The 18,549-nt window shown below is 36.1% G+C and overlaps 1 protein-coding gene across 1 annotated transcript in view; it reads left to right on the top strand.

The window, feature by feature from the left end:
* Window positions 1–6,524: 6,524 nt before the first annotated feature.
* ADARB1 (adenosine deaminase RNA specific B1) overlaps window positions 6,525–18,549 on the top strand; it is a 91,024-nt gene continuing 78,999 nt past the window's right edge. Inside the window, exon 1 of the mRNA XM_058182474.1 lies at window positions 6,525–9,535. The gene's annotated coding sequence lies outside the window, so the exon portion shown is untranslated. The remainder of the gene's footprint in view (window positions 9,536–18,549) is intronic.

An 18,549-nucleotide genomic window follows, 5' to 3' on the forward strand; every position in this document is an offset into this window, starting at 1 on the left:
ATGACTGATTTCTAAAAATGTATAAACAGATCTGAGGTTCTTGCATGTGTACCGCAAGTAAAGTAAAGATGAATAAGAAAAAAATGTGAGGCAACAATCCAAAGGTCTGCTTTCTTTCAGAAAGTGAAGTAGGTTGTTAGCAGAATTGACTATCAGGAATGCTGACTTATGCCCAGATTTCCACACAGGTAGGTGTTCCAACCTGTAGCTTAAAACTAAGAGCTTGTGGGGCCAATATTTCAACTGATGTCTATGTAGTCATTTCCAAGAAAACTGCATGAGAATTCTTTTCACTGAGAAAATTAATCCTCCCCCCAATTCATTATATAGGGACAATAAGAGGGTGTATCAGCAGACCTTGGTCTACTCTAGCTAAGGAAGTATCCCAGGAGAAAGTTGATGTGGATGCACCCGCTTATAATATGTATTGTCTATTGTCTAGATTTTCATCAAATTAAATTATTTTAATTACTGTTGCTTCCAAACCAACTCTGGTCTATACTTGGGAGAAAATGCAAAATTACTCAGGGTGTGACTTTTTATTGCCTAAAATATTGCCATGACTGATCATCCAGAAACTGCTGTCTGGCAAGCAAGGATATGCACAATCATGCTTGTCAATTCTCCAAAGGACAATGGCAAAGAGGACAGACAGAGGCACTTAGAAGGAAATAGCTTTACACAGAAAATAAGGAACAATTTCACATGCCATTCTAGAGAACCCTTGCTACATTTGAAAAGAACATATTATATAATATAGACTAAGGAAATATAATCTACATGTTTATATGATGAACATTTAATATTCAATTTACTGTAAGACATAATTCACCCTGACTTCATAGAACTATTTAGAAACCTAAGCTGATAGTGTCATTTGAATTCTTTTAAAAAATAGAGGGGAAAACACTGGGTTGAAAAATGAGATCATTGAAGAGATATGGTGCTCTACTGAATAAAGCATGATGTGGTAGAATGAGTGAGCAAAGATGTGATGTGATGGACTACAGTGAAGTGGCAGTTTCCCAGGAAGAAGAGACCTCATTCCAAGGAATGGGGCAAGACAAGACATAACATAGCCCGAAGCTGAATCAGAAACAGGATGAAGGTTATGATAGCTACTCCCTACAACCTCCCAGGACAAAACAAAGAAAGTCCAGTTGCCTTCTGAAAAAGCACCTTTGGGCAACCATGACCTGGATGGCTGAAAATCTCCATAGACATTTAACTAGTAGGATATCATTAGTTTATCAGTCTCTTGAGAAGATAGGAAGAGGAGAGTAATCGTTTTTGCTCAGTAATTAATTGGCTTCCTAAGACTTTGTGAAGAAAAGAACCTAAGTGAAATATGAAAATATGAAGGAGGCTTAAGCCAAATTTAAATAGTTTAGGGATTACTGGTCTGTTAGCTCATCATTCTACACCAATTAGAGCAGTTAAAAAAATTAGTATTCCAAATCATAGATGTAACTTTACATGGTGCCAGAGCTTTTCTCAGCACAGTGTTATAAACAGTTAATAATTATATGAAAAAAATGCTTCTAGTATTCCATATATCCTGTTTCCCCCCCAAATAAGACATCCCCTAATAATAAACCCTATCATTTATTTGAATGCATGCCAATAAGGCCAAGCGCTTATTTCAGGGTTCAAAAAAAATATATAAGACAGGGTCTTATTTTTGAGGAAACACGGTAGTACAAAGTGGGTGACTCATACTAATCTACAGGGCATTGAAATGAAGCAATTTCTACAAACAGTGGAGGCTTCTCCATCTCTAATGATATTTCAAAAACATGGGCATAAATTGGTCTTTTTTTAAACTGAAATCCAAGAAATCCAAAAATGGGAAGACTGCAAGCTCGGTGAGAACAGAGTGCAGAGATTGTATTTGAACAAATTGGTTATTTTATGATTATAATTATTTATTTATTCATTCATTAAATTTCTATGGCACCCATTTCACTACTGATCCAATTCTGGGTGGTATATAACTGTCCTCTGATACCTTTAATAAGTAAAACATCTAATAAACTTTCACAGATAAAAGAAAGCCATTTCTTGTAAACTATACATTAGAATTAGCTCAGGTTACATTTCCCTGAAAATGACATTGCAAGACAGTCCAATTCTGCTCAAAATGGAGAAAAAGCTTAATCAAGTTGGAGGAATAGGAGGAGAAGAAGAAGGAAAAGGAGAAGAAGAAACAACAACTGTATCTGGATTCCCTTTTTGTTCTCTGAGGAACACTTCTTCCTCCATGCAGACTAAGGTAGATTAGAACAGAACAGAAATTCAGTATTCTGATATTTATACATTCCCAACGCCTTTGAGAAGAAGTAATCTCTAGTTTTAAGAATTCATTTCAATTTGTTTTCCTCAAGCTCAGTCTTTGTTCTCAGGTTCAGTTTTAATAAAGTCATTCCCCAAGATGATTTAACTTGCAAGAATGAAGGTTCTTCTTTTGCCCAACAATTTAAACTGTTTGTGATTATGTTAGAGATTCTGATAGTGACAAATCATATGCCACAGAGAGGTACTTCATGTGTTTCATTCATATCTTGTATTTCAGAATTGAGATGAGAAACACAAGAAATGTCAGGCTTACTGAGATTGCATTTCATCTGTTCTAGATCTAATTGCCAATTGTCTAAGAATCTGTACTTTGGGTTATTATGGATGTCTCCAGCAGGCAGTATTAGTGCAACACATATCTTGAAGCGCAATCATACAACAACGCACTGTAAATTTTAATGTGATATGCTTCAAATTAATAGAGCACAAAGAGTGTTAAAAATATTTTATATCCTAAAAACTAGCAAATAAAACTGTTAGTATTTTCTTCTTCTAAGAAACCCTAACAGCTAGCCCCTTGCAAAGAACAAGATCTGGAACTAAGTTGCTCTTGCTTGCATGAAAATGTACAAAATCTGTACAAAATTTGATGGTTGCTTAGTTATTAGATTTTTAAAATTACTATTTACCAAAGCCCCTGCATAATTTACAAGATGCCAAAAATCTAGTAACATTTTTTAAAATATAAAGTATATAATTATTGAGAAGAAATCTAATAAAAAGTTAATTATAATTTTGACAAGACGGTTAAACATGCTAAAACAAATTATAAAGATAGGCCAATTGAGAGATCTGTCTTTTTAAAAATCAAATATATGCCAGTTGGATTTTTACTGGAAGCGAGTTCTACAGGGCAAGCAAGGGAGAAAGCTTGACCACAAATGACTGCCAGATTCTCCAGATAAGTTATAAGACTCCCACTCTCAGACTGTTCAAAAACTCACTGAACTTCTATCAGACCAGGGGTGAAATGCTCCCAGTTCAGACTGGATTGCCCAATCCAGTAGCGATGGTGGTGGGTGGTTCAGAGAACTGGTAGCAAAAATCCCCCCCCCGCCCAGCTGATCCATGCAATCATCAGAGGTTTTTTTTTTTTTTACTTTTAAAAGCATTTTTTCTTTGGGCAAAAAAATGCTTCTAAAAGTAAAAAAAAAAAAGCCTTAGATGATTGGGCGGCTCAGCTGGGATCATCAGAACCCTTTAAAGGCATGTTTTCTACAAGCCCTTCGGCCGAAGAGGTTGTAAAGAAAAAGCTTTTAAAAGGCTCCTCTGGCGATCCCAGCTGAGTTGCCTGATCTCCAGAACCTTTTAAAAGCATTTTTACAACCTCTTCGACTGAAGAGGTTGTAAAAAAATGCTTTTAAAAGTAAAAAAAAAAGTTGGCCATGCCCACCCAGTCACTTTACCCCTCCACCAAGCCATGCCCACAGAACCAGTAGCAACAAATTTTACATTTAACCCCTGCATCAGACCCTCCAGGCATTGGATGCTGAACCTCTGCAGTTCTGGTATTTAAATGTGTCTTTGCTTCCAAACAATTTTTTAATACTACTTTTCTGCTTTTAACATTATAAGCGGCTTCCACTTAGAAAGCTGGGTGGCCTCTAATTTATATCTGTCTGTTTCCATCTGAGTGGTGGAAGTCTTGCAGAAGTAGCTCTTTATCAGGGGACATGAGCTCAGTCTGTTCAGGGTCTTAAACTAGTAAGACCTTATACTGTACCTTGAAACAAATTGACAGCCAGTGCAAAAATTTCAGAAGTTGTGTAATATGGTCACTGTGGGATATTCCAAAGATTAGGAAAGATCACTGCTGGTATTTAGCTAAAGGTGGAATACTATCAATTGGAGTATTTTTGTTAATAGAGATTATTTGAAATTGTCCTATACATATTTAATCTGCATGTCTTATTCTATTCACAGGTTTGTTTTTATTTATTCAGAGCTTTAACAAGTAACTCTTCCTTCAAGTCAAGTTTGACTCCTGATTACTTTATGGACACATGTACACAATTCTCATGGTAACAGGATAGAACTAATTTGCCACTGCATTTCCTGAGGTTATTTTAACTTCCCATTCTAGCCTACAACCCTAATATTTTTTGCTAACTCCCAATCAAGTATTAACCAAGTTTTACCCTTATCTTAGGAGTGCAAATTAAGGTTTGCAGAAATACCTTGTGTCTGGCAAAAAATGAGAAATAGGCAATAGATACTGTATAAAAGCAAAAGAACTAGTTACAGTATATGGAAAGAAAAAGGGAGCTGCACCAATTATGAAACTTCTATCTCTGATCACTGAAAGGCTAGATTTCTTGATTTTTTCAGAAACATGATCATTAGTACATAAAAACTTAAAAGTAATTTAGTTTTTAAAAGATTTTTTTTCTTTAATCAAAGTTACATGTCTATCTATGCTCATGCTCATCTATATTATCTGACAATTTGTTGGGTACTGGAATTCTTTTTTTCTTAATAGCTTAAAGACAGATGCATTCAGCTGCAGCATTTCATTTCAAATTAGACAGCATGATATTCATATACGAAACACAATTATGGTAACAGGGCAGACAGCAGACTACTGTATGGTAATATCATGTAGGCTTTTCTGGTTAGTTTCTACTTTTTAAAATAATTGACATTTTTCACATATTGTTTTCCTATCACTGTATTACTGCCAAACATTATGGGAAGTAATGTTGCAGGATCCAATCTGGGTCAGACTCGTGCTGGAGCCTATCTTTCAGGAACTTCTCTCCACAAATTCCAATAGAAAAAAGTTCCCTGAGGCTGGGCTCCAGCACGAGTCTGAAAGATCGGAAGACTAAACCTCTAGTCGCGGTGACCAACCCAGATTGGATCCTGCAACATTATTCTGGGACACATATGTTTGTTTTCATTTAGGAAAGTAATGAGCTTAAGAAACCACATTATTTGTGCGTATAAGATTTTACATAATAAAAGAAATTAGAATGGTAGCATCATACATATAATAACCTTCCTTTCTCAGGTCCGATGTCAGCATTAATATGTAAATAGATAACAATTTTAAAAAGTTTATTTATATAGTAAATCTGGCAAGTGAATATGCAAGAATGAAGGCAAGTATACTTAGGAGCCAAGGGCTTGGCAGTACAAGGAAACAACAGCCAATTGCCAGACATCAACATACCAATCAGCCAATAGGAAGGAACCACATAAACGCGACTCACAAAACAGCCCAACGCACATATTCCAGTAGAGAGAAATTCCCAGAAAATATGATCCAAAATGAGTCTGAAAACTCGGCTCCTGGTGACCAACCCAGATTTGATCTCATATGAATGCAAGGTCTATCCATCATCAAATAATGTGAAAGTAAAATGATGGTTATGCCAATAGTACTGACACATCTTTTTTAAACAAACTGCAGAGATACCTCTGATAGAGTTATTTAAAAATCTCCTTCCTCCATATTTTAACATTACAGTAGGATTCACATGGCAATATACTTTGTGCTGTTTAAACTGATTTGCTATTTGATTGTGAGAAGACAAAGCTTTACATCATATAATATGAAATTCTTTGGATTGTAGCCATTATTGGAAGGAAGTCTTACTGATTAAATATGTATAGCACTAGAAATCCTCTGAGGCATATTTAAAAATACATTAAATCATGATACAATTAAATAACATTTATCAATCAAGAAGGAATCAATTTATTTAATTCTATTCTACCACAATTCTAGGATGAAGGAATGGACAGTAACAGTTCTTTATTTAAAAGATAGATAGAAATCAGAAGGCATTTCTCCTATTATAATTACAGCATCCACCTCTAAATTTATAACATGGCAAACGATGGGCTATTGGTAAGAGCTCTGAGCTCGGCAATTTGGTTGCAAATGTTTCTTCACCATTCGAGGAGACATCATCAGTATGCTCTGAATTGTGCTCATCTAGTAAACCATTTACTACAGCCTGTGGTAAGACTTTCAGAATTGATGTAAGACAGAAAAACAGAATGATTTTAATACTTTTAAAAAGCTGAAAATGTTAACTGCATGAAAGAATTTCAAAGCTAAAATTTGTAATCTACTTATATAAATAGATAGCCCATTAAAGATAGACCGCAACAATCACAAAGTAATAACTCACTTTTACCTTTATTAGGAAAATCCAGTTTCATTTTAAGTTTTTCATCTATAATCCTACCACATACTGATTAAAAACAAAGTTACAAACTTGCTCAATTACAAAAAATTTTTTTTAAAAAAATTGGACACAGTACATTGCTCTTTTTTAAATGTTTCAAATTTCTGCTGTTCAATTGGCAGAAGGCTATTGAGGGGTGGAGCTCATTGTCCTGTGAAATTTCTAGTCTGCTGCTGTTAAAGGAAACTAAAAAACAAGATCGTATATAGTCTGTAGTTTCCAAAACCATGACTCCGTCTACTGAAAGACCATGGTGTTTTTGCTGATCAAAAACTATACACTTTCCTGAAGGAGGAGAATCAGAATCAATCTTTATTACAATTACAGACCAGCACAAAAGTTAAACATTAAAATAAATACATTCTCTTTAAAGTATTAAAGTTTATATCCTTGAGGAGACTACACAGCTCCTATGGATACTCATGGACCTGGCAACACTTCCCTTACCATCTGCCAGTCTCCCTTCCACTCCTATTTTTAAGTAAAAAAGTAAAAAAAAATCCTTTACTTTTTAAAAAACAAAGCTAATTTAATAGGAAGAAAAACTCTTACATATAGCAGGTTGCTTGTGAGGTATACTCTGGCAAACGGTTATATGGTGACTTTTCATGCCCTCTATGGCAACGACTAATAAGTAATATAGTGACACAAATTTTTATACAAAATACTAATGTTTACAGTGATTTTTAAAATGTTTTAGCTTCATTGCAAGCTGACAAATCACTAAAATACATATCATACAAATTTGTGTGTATGTGTGTGTATGTAAAATAAACTCATAAAATCAGACCAGTTTACCCAGCCTAGCCTCTTTCCCATAATGGCATAAAATCTATCTAAAGTGTATACAGGAGGCTAAGGCCATACCTTTGTCCTTCTGTTGCCCCTTAGCTGTATTCACTCTGAGGAGCAGCCATTGATATTCTTATTGTCCAAAATTGATTGAATACCCTTTAAAGCCATTTAATGTAGTAGCTATCACAATACTTTGGAGCATCTCATTCTATAAATGTATAATGCACTTTATAAAATATTTTATTGGGTGACTCTAAATTCCATTATTATGAGACAGAACTTCCTTGTATTTATTTTTGTCTACCATACATAATTTAATTGTGTTTCTTCCATTGATCCTCCTAAAGTAAAACTACACTGACAGGCCCATGAAATCAGTACAAGAGCTTAAGTCAAGGGAGGCTTTAAATATTGATTTTCATTTAAAAGATTTCAGAATTAAAGAAATACCCATCCAAGTGAGAACTGTCATTTTAAAATTAAGCAAACTGACAACTACACCAGCTTAATTTTCAGAATCTGTAATATTCAGAATTGGATTCTAAAGATTATTACAGCATTCTTTTAAGCAGTAATCAATAATTCTACTGGAAAAACTATTATATCAGCAAATTCACATAGGAAAAAGGAAAATTTTATATGTCTCAGTATTACTTTTTTGATGTTGAGTAAAACATCGCTTATGGTTTAGTATTAGGTTTAATAGTAGGACATCTGTTGCTTTCTTAATTGCAAATAGAACAATAATTATGTATAAACAAACTAGACAAAGATTGGATTATTAGAATCTGAAAATACTGTACAACGTAAATGAAAGGGATTGCCCGTGTCACAAACTATTATCAGAATTAGTTTTCAGAGTATTTATTTCATTTGGTATACATGTATATACTGCGTATGTGTGTGCGTATATAGTGTTACATAATTCACTAAAGAAGTGTATATAGGATTTCCAGATGTTCTGTCGTTGTCAATCTGAACAGCCCCCGTTCAGTAATATGCCCTAATAGAACTCTGATGTAGCTAAAATTCAAAGCATCCAAAACTCTCATTTTCTCAAGGTTTGTAATATTATTCTTGAATTAATTTCAGGAAAGATGGGTGCACACACTCATGTTAAGACTGTAATCTTACAATGCTTTTGAGTAACACCAAGTCATTCAGTTTTTGAATAAGTACCCATCGGTAGCTGTTCAGACTATTCGGTCAATGAATCCCATTACTCTACCTAGATCCACTTAGAAAAAGGTCCCTTTATCGGCGTGCCCAGAACCACAGCTATAAATTTGGTGCAGATATAGGAACAAAATGAGTGTCTGTTTCACGAATGGGACCTCAAAAACGCTCCCCTTACTTTGTAGTCCGCGGCAACGGACCCAGCCCGCGTTTCAGGGAAGAAGAGCGGCTCTAATCCGCGCAACGGTGCGCCTAAGGAAGCCTTCGGTGGCTTTCCTGCAGTAGCAAGAAGAACCCCGCGCAAGCCAATATCCGTTGCCGACCCTGCCCCATGGCATGGGGTTAATTCGGCTTCCTGAACATGGAGGCTCCTTCTCTTTCCTGGACAGCTCCAGACTTTTCCTACCGAGACGAGAGAAGGACAGACCTTCATTTTCACCCGGGCGCTTCAGCGTAAGAGTCCCTGCAAAGCAGGCGACCGCCTTTGGCTTCAAGAGCATGTGTTGATATCCACACCCGAGGAAGAAAGGCGCCACCTCAGACTGGCGTCTGGACCAGACGAGAACAAGAGGGGAGGGGACAACAACATCCCGCCACGCCATTCCCGATTGGCAGCTCCGCGCTTGAACTGGAAAGCAGGAAAGGGGGGGGGGGGCAGCCGCGGTGGCTGCCGCGCGCATGCGCACTCCAGGGGGATGTCTCGGGCTTCCTTCCGCTTGGCTCCTCCCCCTTCCAGCCTCAGTGGTGGTAAGCCTTTCCCTCAGCGCAAAAGCAGTCCGTGGCGGGAGGGGGGAAAGAGCGGAGTGGCTCGAGCGCAAGCTGTTGCCTTGCCTTGCGGGGATTCGCCGCCAGTCTCGCGAAGGGAGTCGAGCGCGCGCCCGCCCAGGACTGAGCGACCCATCGGCTGCGGGGCAAGGGTGGGTGGCTGCGCCGTACAGAGGTGGCGGAGAAGGGGCGGTGCGTTGCTCCGACAGCGCTGTCGACGAGGTTCATTGTCGCCGGGACTGAGCGAGGTAAGCCAGCCTGCTTCTCCTGCTGCTCCTTCATCCATTGCCCGGGGGGCGGGGGGGCTCCGTCCCTACGGAGGGCATCCTTCCTTCTCCTTCCCCAGAAGAGCCTGGGCATCGCGAAGGGGAGCCGGGCGACAGGTGCAAGCAGAGAGAGGAACCGCCGTACCGCGCAGCCTGCAGCTGCTCCTGCTGCTGTCCAAGGTCTGTGCTGTGTGGTCGCCCCTTCTCGGCTCGCCTTTTCCGAAGGCTGTAGAGGGGAAGGGCGAGAGGGCGCAGAATCTCTTCCCTCTCCTCTCCTCGCCTTGGCCGGCCCCGGTCCTTTCTCCACGCACTCACACAGACTGCACTGCAGCTCCCCATGGCAACAACCTCAGGGGACGGTGAAGTCCGGAGGACACCGATTGCATTCAGACCGGGCGCCTGGAGATGTCAAGTTTAACCTTGCACAAGTTTTCGTTCGTTCTTTTTTGAAACGCCATAATTCGGTTCAAGTAGGGAAGGGGCAGGAAGCGGGCTCTGCAGAGTATCCTCCTGTCTGGTGTGTTGGAGTTTGGGATTTACCTATATCCGAAACTCTACCGAATGGCTATGTTAATGGCTGTATCATTAAAATAGCACCCTCCTATCTGTAGTCTTTGAAAATGTTTCAGGCCATATTGTCATTTAAGGATGTGACATGTGTCAGTGAGGCCTATGGGCCAGCCTGGGACATACTGAGAAGAAAAACTGGAGCTACCTCTGCATGCGGAGGATGGGAAAGACCACCTGAGCTCTAGCCACTCTTTGTACAGATAGATGGATGTTTCTGCTTTGTAGAGCACTGCCATTCTTTTGCATATTGATAAGGCTTTCAGAAGATAGTGGGTTTCTTACACTTCATTTTTATGCCTGTGTCCATGTTGATATATCCTAGAGGTGACAACTAGCAATAATGGTTTAGGAAACAAATGAAATAAAACTTTATGCCATAATAAATATATCACTCCTTGTTAATAGCTTCAATACTCTGTTTTTGCCATAGTGGGCTCCTGAAATGATCTTATTAATAAAATTTATCCTGATCTTATCAAATTCTTTCCTTCCTGAGAATCTAACAAAATAACCAAGACAGTTGACCAACTGACCATTTATATTGCCTTTTGCACATCTGTTGTTATTTTCCCGGTAACATAGATATTGTAATCTTTACTATAGCTAAGATACTTAATGTATCCTATTCTTAGGAAGGACTAGGGGAGACATGATAGCAGTGTTCCAATATCTCAGGGGTTGCCATAAAGAAGAGGGAGTCAAACTATTCTCCAAAGCACCTGAGGGTAGAACAAGAAGCAATGGGTGGAAACTAATCAAGGAGAGATGCAACTTAGAACTAAGGAGAAATTTCCTGACCGTTAGAACAATTAATCAGTGGAACAACTTGCCTGCAGAAGTTGTAAATGCTCCAACACTGGAAATTTTTAAGAAAATGTTGGATAGCCATTTGTCTGAAATGGTGTAGGGTTTCCTGCCTGGGCAGGGTGTTGGACTAGAAGACCTCCAAGGTCCCTTCCAACTCTGATATTATTATTATATTATTATTACATATGTAAATTTATTTTTGCTTTTAGAGAATGGACAATAACAGCTCAGCTGCCTTACAAATACTGAACAATTGTTTAAAACTAGTTGGCAGTTTAGTTATCTGTAGAAATGTTCAGTGATCCAGTAAAATATCAGATGTAGTTATCAGAATATGTTGTGATACTCTTAGAAGGGTTTCTATTTGGACAATAATTGAAATGAGAACTTTTCTAGTTCTTTTTTAAAGGAAATGAGTAAATAAAATGCTTTTAGAGATTCTCATTAGTTGCTTCCAGGAGAAAAGGTGAAACATTTTACATCTTTGAACTTGATTGGGCAACTTGATTTACAAACATTTCTTTTAATGTGTTTTGAGAAGTCACAGAATAGCAGGAACCTTAGCGACAGCAAGAATTGAAACCTTAGAATAGCAAGATGAACCGTAGAATAGCAGGAATGATTATATAGTTTAATAACTGTGTAAAATAACAGATAAAGAGTTTGTAATTGCAGTGTGGAAATTAGTATAAATGTCAGGCTTATTGAAAGTATATCTCCATATTTTCTAACACCTGGTTATTAAGAAACAATAATAAAATACTATACATAGCAATAGAGTGGAAGAATAGAATATTAAAGCTTTTACCAAAGAGTGTGCATTCAAACTGTACATTTACCTGTGTACAAGGTTTGCATGCATAATATATCAGGTTCACTCTTCATTATTACTCATTCTACTGCTCATGGAGAGAAACCTACCTCAAACCCTGTGGACTTGCTGCCAATCCAAATAGACAGTATAGATGAACCAGTGGCTTCACTTAGTGTAAGGCAGCTTCTTATATTCTAGTAATTAGTTTTCCTAAGAATCTAAAATGATTTCAAAACAGTTCAAGATTTTGATGTGTCAATATTTAAAATGCCACAGAAATGTCAATATTGCTCTGTAACATCAATAAATTTTGGTGTGGGAAAATATTTCAAAATCTCACCAAGAGATAAATATGAATGTGAAATTAAAAGCATTCAAACTATTATTTGTGTTTAATTTTGTTTGTTTTTTCCTTTACATTTATATCTGTATAATAGTTACATTATATAATAATTTTATATAATATTGTTTTGAATATACATGCAAATTAATATTCTATACATGTTATTAATTAAATATTTACCGGTCACATTTTACGAACATAATATTTTATACCCGCCAAAAATCTTCATCAGAAACAGGTCATTTTAATTCTAATTTTTCACACCATTTAAGCTTATAATGTAACTATTTATCTAGTCAACACAAACATTTTGTATTGTTTTGTACTGAGTTGTTGTAGTATTTTATTACAATATGTCACTGAAATATTTTATTTAATAGAAAAGGTTTTTACTATAATAATAATTCACGGTTGTATACATCATTCTGAACCTTTGTGGAAGTGAAAAGTAATCTGCTAAAAATGAATGCCATGATCAATTCCAAGGAATACAATAAATAGTAATCCCTTTAATTTTTAAATATTGGAGGATACTATCTTGTTACTCTGTTTGCCCCAAAATAAGATATCCCCTGATAATATGCCCGATTGGGATTTTGAGCACATAGCAATAAGGCCAAGCATTTATTTCAGGGTTCAAAAAAATATAAGACAGCATCTTATTTTTGGGGAAACACAGTATATATTCATTGTTTGTGGCCATTAGATGTGATAATATTAAGGATGGATAGATGGATGATTGGATAGATAAATAGTATAATATATCAATTATATACACACATTAATATTAATCCAAAAAATAAATACATATAAAATGCCAGAAGTAAAGATAAAAGTAAAGCTATTGTATTAATACATTAACAAATAATATTCTGAGTGAAAGCCAAAATTATGGTCTTTGCCTTTGCATAATTATATTTTAAAATATGCTCTGGAGCAGGGGTCCCCAACCTTTTGGATCTCAGGGACCACTAAATTCATAATTTTAAATCCCACGGATCACTAATATGATCTGCCTAATGACCAGCTGGGTGGGCATGGCTAGGTGGTCATGTGACTGGGTGGGCATGGTCAACTTGATGTCACTCACATTGAGGGGCACCTTTCTACTCACCCCTCCCCTGCCAGCCCCTCCTCATCTCCCCCCCACCAGGCTCCTTAGGCCCTAACAGGAAGCAGTTGTTGGAGCTAAGCAGCCACCATGAGAAAGAGTTGGCAAAACAGCTGGCTCAGTTCAAATTGGATCTGACCGAGAAGGAGGCTCAGCAGAAGCACCTCAATCAGGACTACAAGCATAGGCTTTCCAAGCAGAAGACCTGAAGGAGTGCAAGGCCAGGTACTGGCGCTTGGAGGCTCAGCGGGCTGCGATGGTCAGCCAGTTCCAGGCCATGAGGCAGTCCCACTGGAATAAGACCCTCCAGCTCTTTGCCACCAGCAGCACTTCCCTCCAGCCTTAGCCCAAAGCCCCGCACTAGGAGGCTGAAACACACCCCAAGTTGGAATTTCTGCCTCCCTCTGACCCACACAAAATAACCCTGAAGGGGGAGACTCTCTGCAGTAACACAAACGTTCATTGCATGTATCTGGCCCAGGGGCCAAGTTTGAGGACCCCTGATTTAGTGCAATATTAAAAAATGCAAATAATTTTTCTGTGGACCACCAAAATTTTCTCACGGACCACCAATGGTCCACGGATTACCAGTTGGTGACAGCTGCTCTGGAGGATTCGGAAGCAGACTGAGTAATGTAGTGGACTCTAACACAGAGTTAATTGTTCCCTTTCCCATTTTGTAAATAGAAACATTTCCATTTATAGGAACACAGCAGTTTGTTTCATCTGTTATGTGTCATATAAAATATGTAACATTTTAATTGCTAAATGCAAACAAAGCTTTTTTACTGGTAAGAAAGTCATCAACCTCAGCCAGCAGCCACCTAATTCTGAAGTCACTTGGCTGATCTTATAAAAATTTTGGGAAAGAAAATAAAGCATAACTTTGAATTGTATAGAATAAACTATGAAATGTATTGCATAATGTACTGGATTTTACCTGATGCAGAAACATAAAGAAAGCATTGTTAAATGCTATACACTTACAGTGGCTATCAATATATTCTGGCAGCATAATTTGAAATCTTACAAGTTTCTTAGAGAAGAAAGTCTGTTTCTGTAAATATGTTGCTATTTTACCATGTGATTTAGATGAAATATACTTAATTATAATTTTCCCTATTTGGCACCATCAGTGAAACCCAAAAGGTATTGCATCCTGAGATGGTAATCTGATAGGTAATCCATTAATTTAGCATTAAATTATGTAAAGTACAGAATTGTAGCCTGTCTTCTTTCTTTATTCTGCTAGTCGAAACAACACAATTGCTTCTAATAGATGAAAATTCTCAGTATAGCTTATATGTGGGTTGATACAGATTTTACTGACACAAAATGAGTATGCAGTTAGGTACAGCTGGCACTGGGCATTGTAATTATTCAGTAACCATTTATAATGGCCATAATCTTGGAAAATGCCACCACTCTGTAAACAAATAGACCTTTCTGTAAATTCCATTTTAGAAAATAATCGCATGCAAATAATGAAATAGCAGCATAATATAAATAGCAGCATAAAGAGTCAATATAAATAGCAGCATAATATAAATAGCAGCATAAAGAGTCAATAGAACCTTTTGAGTACCAATTGAAGAAAACAAAAAGAAAGGGTGCTTTCTTCAACTATTCAATTTAAGATATAGAATTTGCATCTGTTTTCAGTAATTGAGAGATGTACAAACTCTTGATGGCAAGTAGTAAATGTGTAGAGTACACTCACAATAAATTGCTATCCAACAGCAACATATTTCTTATTAAATCTAGCCTGCAATGAATATTAAACCTAATATTTACTTACTCATTTTTGTCATTTTCTAGCAGATCTTATGGACATGTTTTGGCAAGGGTATTCAAAAGGCTTATTCTGCAATGATCCTTAAAATCACCTCCAATGAACTTGTGTAAAGATTGGAAAAAATATATAACCAGACAACAAGCAATACTATATTTCTGTTGGATTAACTAAAGTTATAAAAAGATTTGGACCAATTTGAACAAAAATTAAGATAGTAGATGTGGTTCCTATGGCTTTACCAAGATGGATTTTTTTCAGTGGGGTGTTTTATTTTTATATCACTTACAGGTATCTAGTTTGGTAGGATCTCTAAAGTAATCTATACAGATTATTATTTTGGTGTACAAGACAGTCCATCTGACTTCTTTCAAAAGTACACATGTGTATAAATGTTTTTGGTACTGGATCGAGGCTTTCCAATGTTGTTTTTATTTACATAACTTTTCATGTCTCATAATTTTTCAATTAAGTTCAGGTTGCCTGATATTTTTCCTAAATTTAACATATCTCCTTTTTAAAATAAAATAAAATAAAAGTTAAATCTCTAGCATAAAAGTTGGAAGTTGTCTCACCTAGTCTCAATGCTCTGTCCCTGTGCCACTCCAGTACAAATCTTATTGTCCTGGTTCTCACAGCTTTTGACTTGCCAAAATGGCCGCCGTTCCTGCTGCTGTCCAGGAGAGCTTTCTTTGGACATAACGACGAAATTGTGGTTTTCCTTGTAGTCGATGAAGCACTTCTCCTTTCTTCACCACCCCTCCAAGGTGGTTAGGACCCCATAGGGTCTTCCAGCAGCAGTTGCCGGCTGGTTTTCACGGAGCTTGGTGGAGCCCTGCTATTTTCCAACTGTTCCTGCCACGAAGCCAACCAGAAATCCTCTCAAAAATCATCTCCTTTTTGTTATAGAATTTTTTTTCAATATTTATTTGACTTATTCAGCTTGAATGACTGTTATCAGGACTACAGTCCACATGAAACTTAAATTAGATGTGAAATTCCTGATAATATAGCTTTTCCAGAAGCTTAATTTTTCCTTCAATTCAATATAAACCAAGAAAAAGATTGCATAATATACTGTATAGTAGACAGTCGTATGTTTTTCACCATGTGTAAGGTACAGTTTACAAAGGGTTTGTAACTACACATTATACAATTTACTTTTGCAATTAATAACAGATTATTATTATTAGCTAATCCCTTTAAATAAAAAAGTAATTTTAATAATTTTAATTTTATTAGTTTTAAATGAAAGATTTAATTTAATTAAACATTTATCTGGGATAATAAATGTAAAATTCTATGAATTTAAAATTCTTTAAATGCTATCAAACTCAGTATTCCCATTCTGAAATAAAATAGATCATTATATTAATTTATGAGTAAGTCCACAATGTAAAAATTGTAACTGATTTTTTATAAAGAACAATTAACATTTTTATTAATAAGGCAGCCCTATGAATATCTATCTATCTATCTATCTATCTATCTATCTATCTATCTATCTATCTATCTATCTATCTATCTATCTATCTATCTATCTACCTACCTACCTACCTACCTACCTACCTACCTGTCTATCTAATATATAGATACACACACACACACACACACACACACAGAGAGAGAGAGAGAGAGAGGTATATTATCATCATCATCATAAAAGGGGGAAACTAGGTCATGCTTGTTTAATTTGATAGTATATTACCTATAGAGGATATGCACTTTTAAGTACATAGTCTAATTACTTTTGCAAACATCAATACAGTTAAGTTTACTATGCTATTACTATAACTATACTATATTACTGTACAATACTATGCTATCATTTTAATGGTTAAATCTTTGGTACCTGGCTGAAGGTCATATATAAAGGTCAATTCCACCAGGCTTTACAGGCTTATTGATGAAGTTTCAAATCTATAATTGAAAACTAGGTTTTATCATAAAAAGTTGTATCTTTGGGATATATAAAAGATCAACTGAAAATCAATAATATAGTCCTTCTTTGCTCATTCTACCATTCAGTTTATTGTTGGATTTTTTCTTATCTTTTGATTGTGCTATTTTTAAAAAAATGTTTTTTCATTGCTTGTTTTAGTAAATTGTATGCAGTTATATTCTGGCTCCATTTCTATGGCACAACATAAAATTGTGGACATGATTCATCTTTCAAGTAAAACTTGACTTCTAATATCTAAATGGACATGTTCATCTTATTACCTTGACAACAATGCAAACCTAGTTTGTCATTGTTCAAACCAATATCAAAAGTTGAGGACCTAATATTTGTTCTTCTTGCAAAGCAGTTGTTATTTCTACGTTAACAATTGTTCTAAATTCTTTTCATTCTTCAGAAAGGCACCCTTCCTAGAATCCTCTTCTGAGATTTACTAGATTTATTTACTGTTTACTTATTACTTGCTGTTATTCAATAATTTTGCAAAATATTTTGTTAAGGAAGATGCTAAAGTGCAATTTCTTGAGTAGTATTTATTAATCTTTCTCTATTTGAGGGGCATGTTTAATAAGCTTTGAATTCTAGGACTCAAATGAATAAATCAAATTTCCATTTGAGTAGAGAGACCTTTTCACAATATTTTTAAAGAATAAAGAACCATTCAGTATAATTAATTATAAATTCAATTAACTATTTTTAGATTTGGATAGATTGTTTAAACCATTCTGTCACTGGGAATAACTTAATATTGTTTATAACTTATAGCTTTTAAACCATTATTGAAATGAAAGAAAAAAATTAGAAGCAAATTTGGCTTGTAGAAATAAAGACTTTTTTTTTAATTTTTAAAAAATTATTTCTCTAAATTCTAACATAATGTTCCAGGTTTTGCCAATAAATAACATATATTATTATTCCCAAGTCTCTCTCAATCTATGATAAACACCTCCCTTTACGGTTTGTTTATTTGAACTGTTTTAAAAAAGGGAATTGAACAGAATCTTGAGCAATATTTTCTATCTATTTGATTTTTAATTAATTTCTATCTATTTGATTTTTAATTTAATGTTTTACAGCAAGAATCACATCAGATTTAATTTCTTATTTAATATGATGGTACAGATTGACTTTATTAATAAATAAAATAGAAAAATATTTACATTACTAATAAAATCAATCTGTACTTCCAAATAGAGGTTGTTGTAGAGCGAAAGGGATAGAGGAGCCCTGTAGAGCAGGGCTGTCAAACTCCCAGCCTGCAGGCCGGATATGTCACGCACTGGCCACGCCTACGCCTGGTTTAGCAAAGGGGGAAAAAGTCCCGATATGCCATGTGACGCCGCCGTGACGACCTGAGTTTGACACTCCTGGGATACAGCATAGGAAGTTTTACTGGCAAGATCAGTTATATATATATATATATATTTATTTGCATTTATATCCCGCCCTTCTCCAAAGACTCAGGGCAGCTTACACTATATTAAGCAATAGTCTTCATCCATTTGTATATTATATACAAAGTCAACTTATTGCCCCCAACAATCTGGGTCCTCATTTTACCTACCTTATAAAGGATGGAAGGCTGAGTCAACCTTGGGC

This window comes from Ahaetulla prasina, chromosome 1 (assembly GCF_028640845.1).
Source record: "Ahaetulla prasina isolate Xishuangbanna chromosome 1, ASM2864084v1, whole genome shotgun sequence".
NCBI classification, from domain to species: domain Eukaryota; kingdom Metazoa; phylum Chordata; class Lepidosauria; order Squamata; family Colubridae; genus Ahaetulla; species Ahaetulla prasina.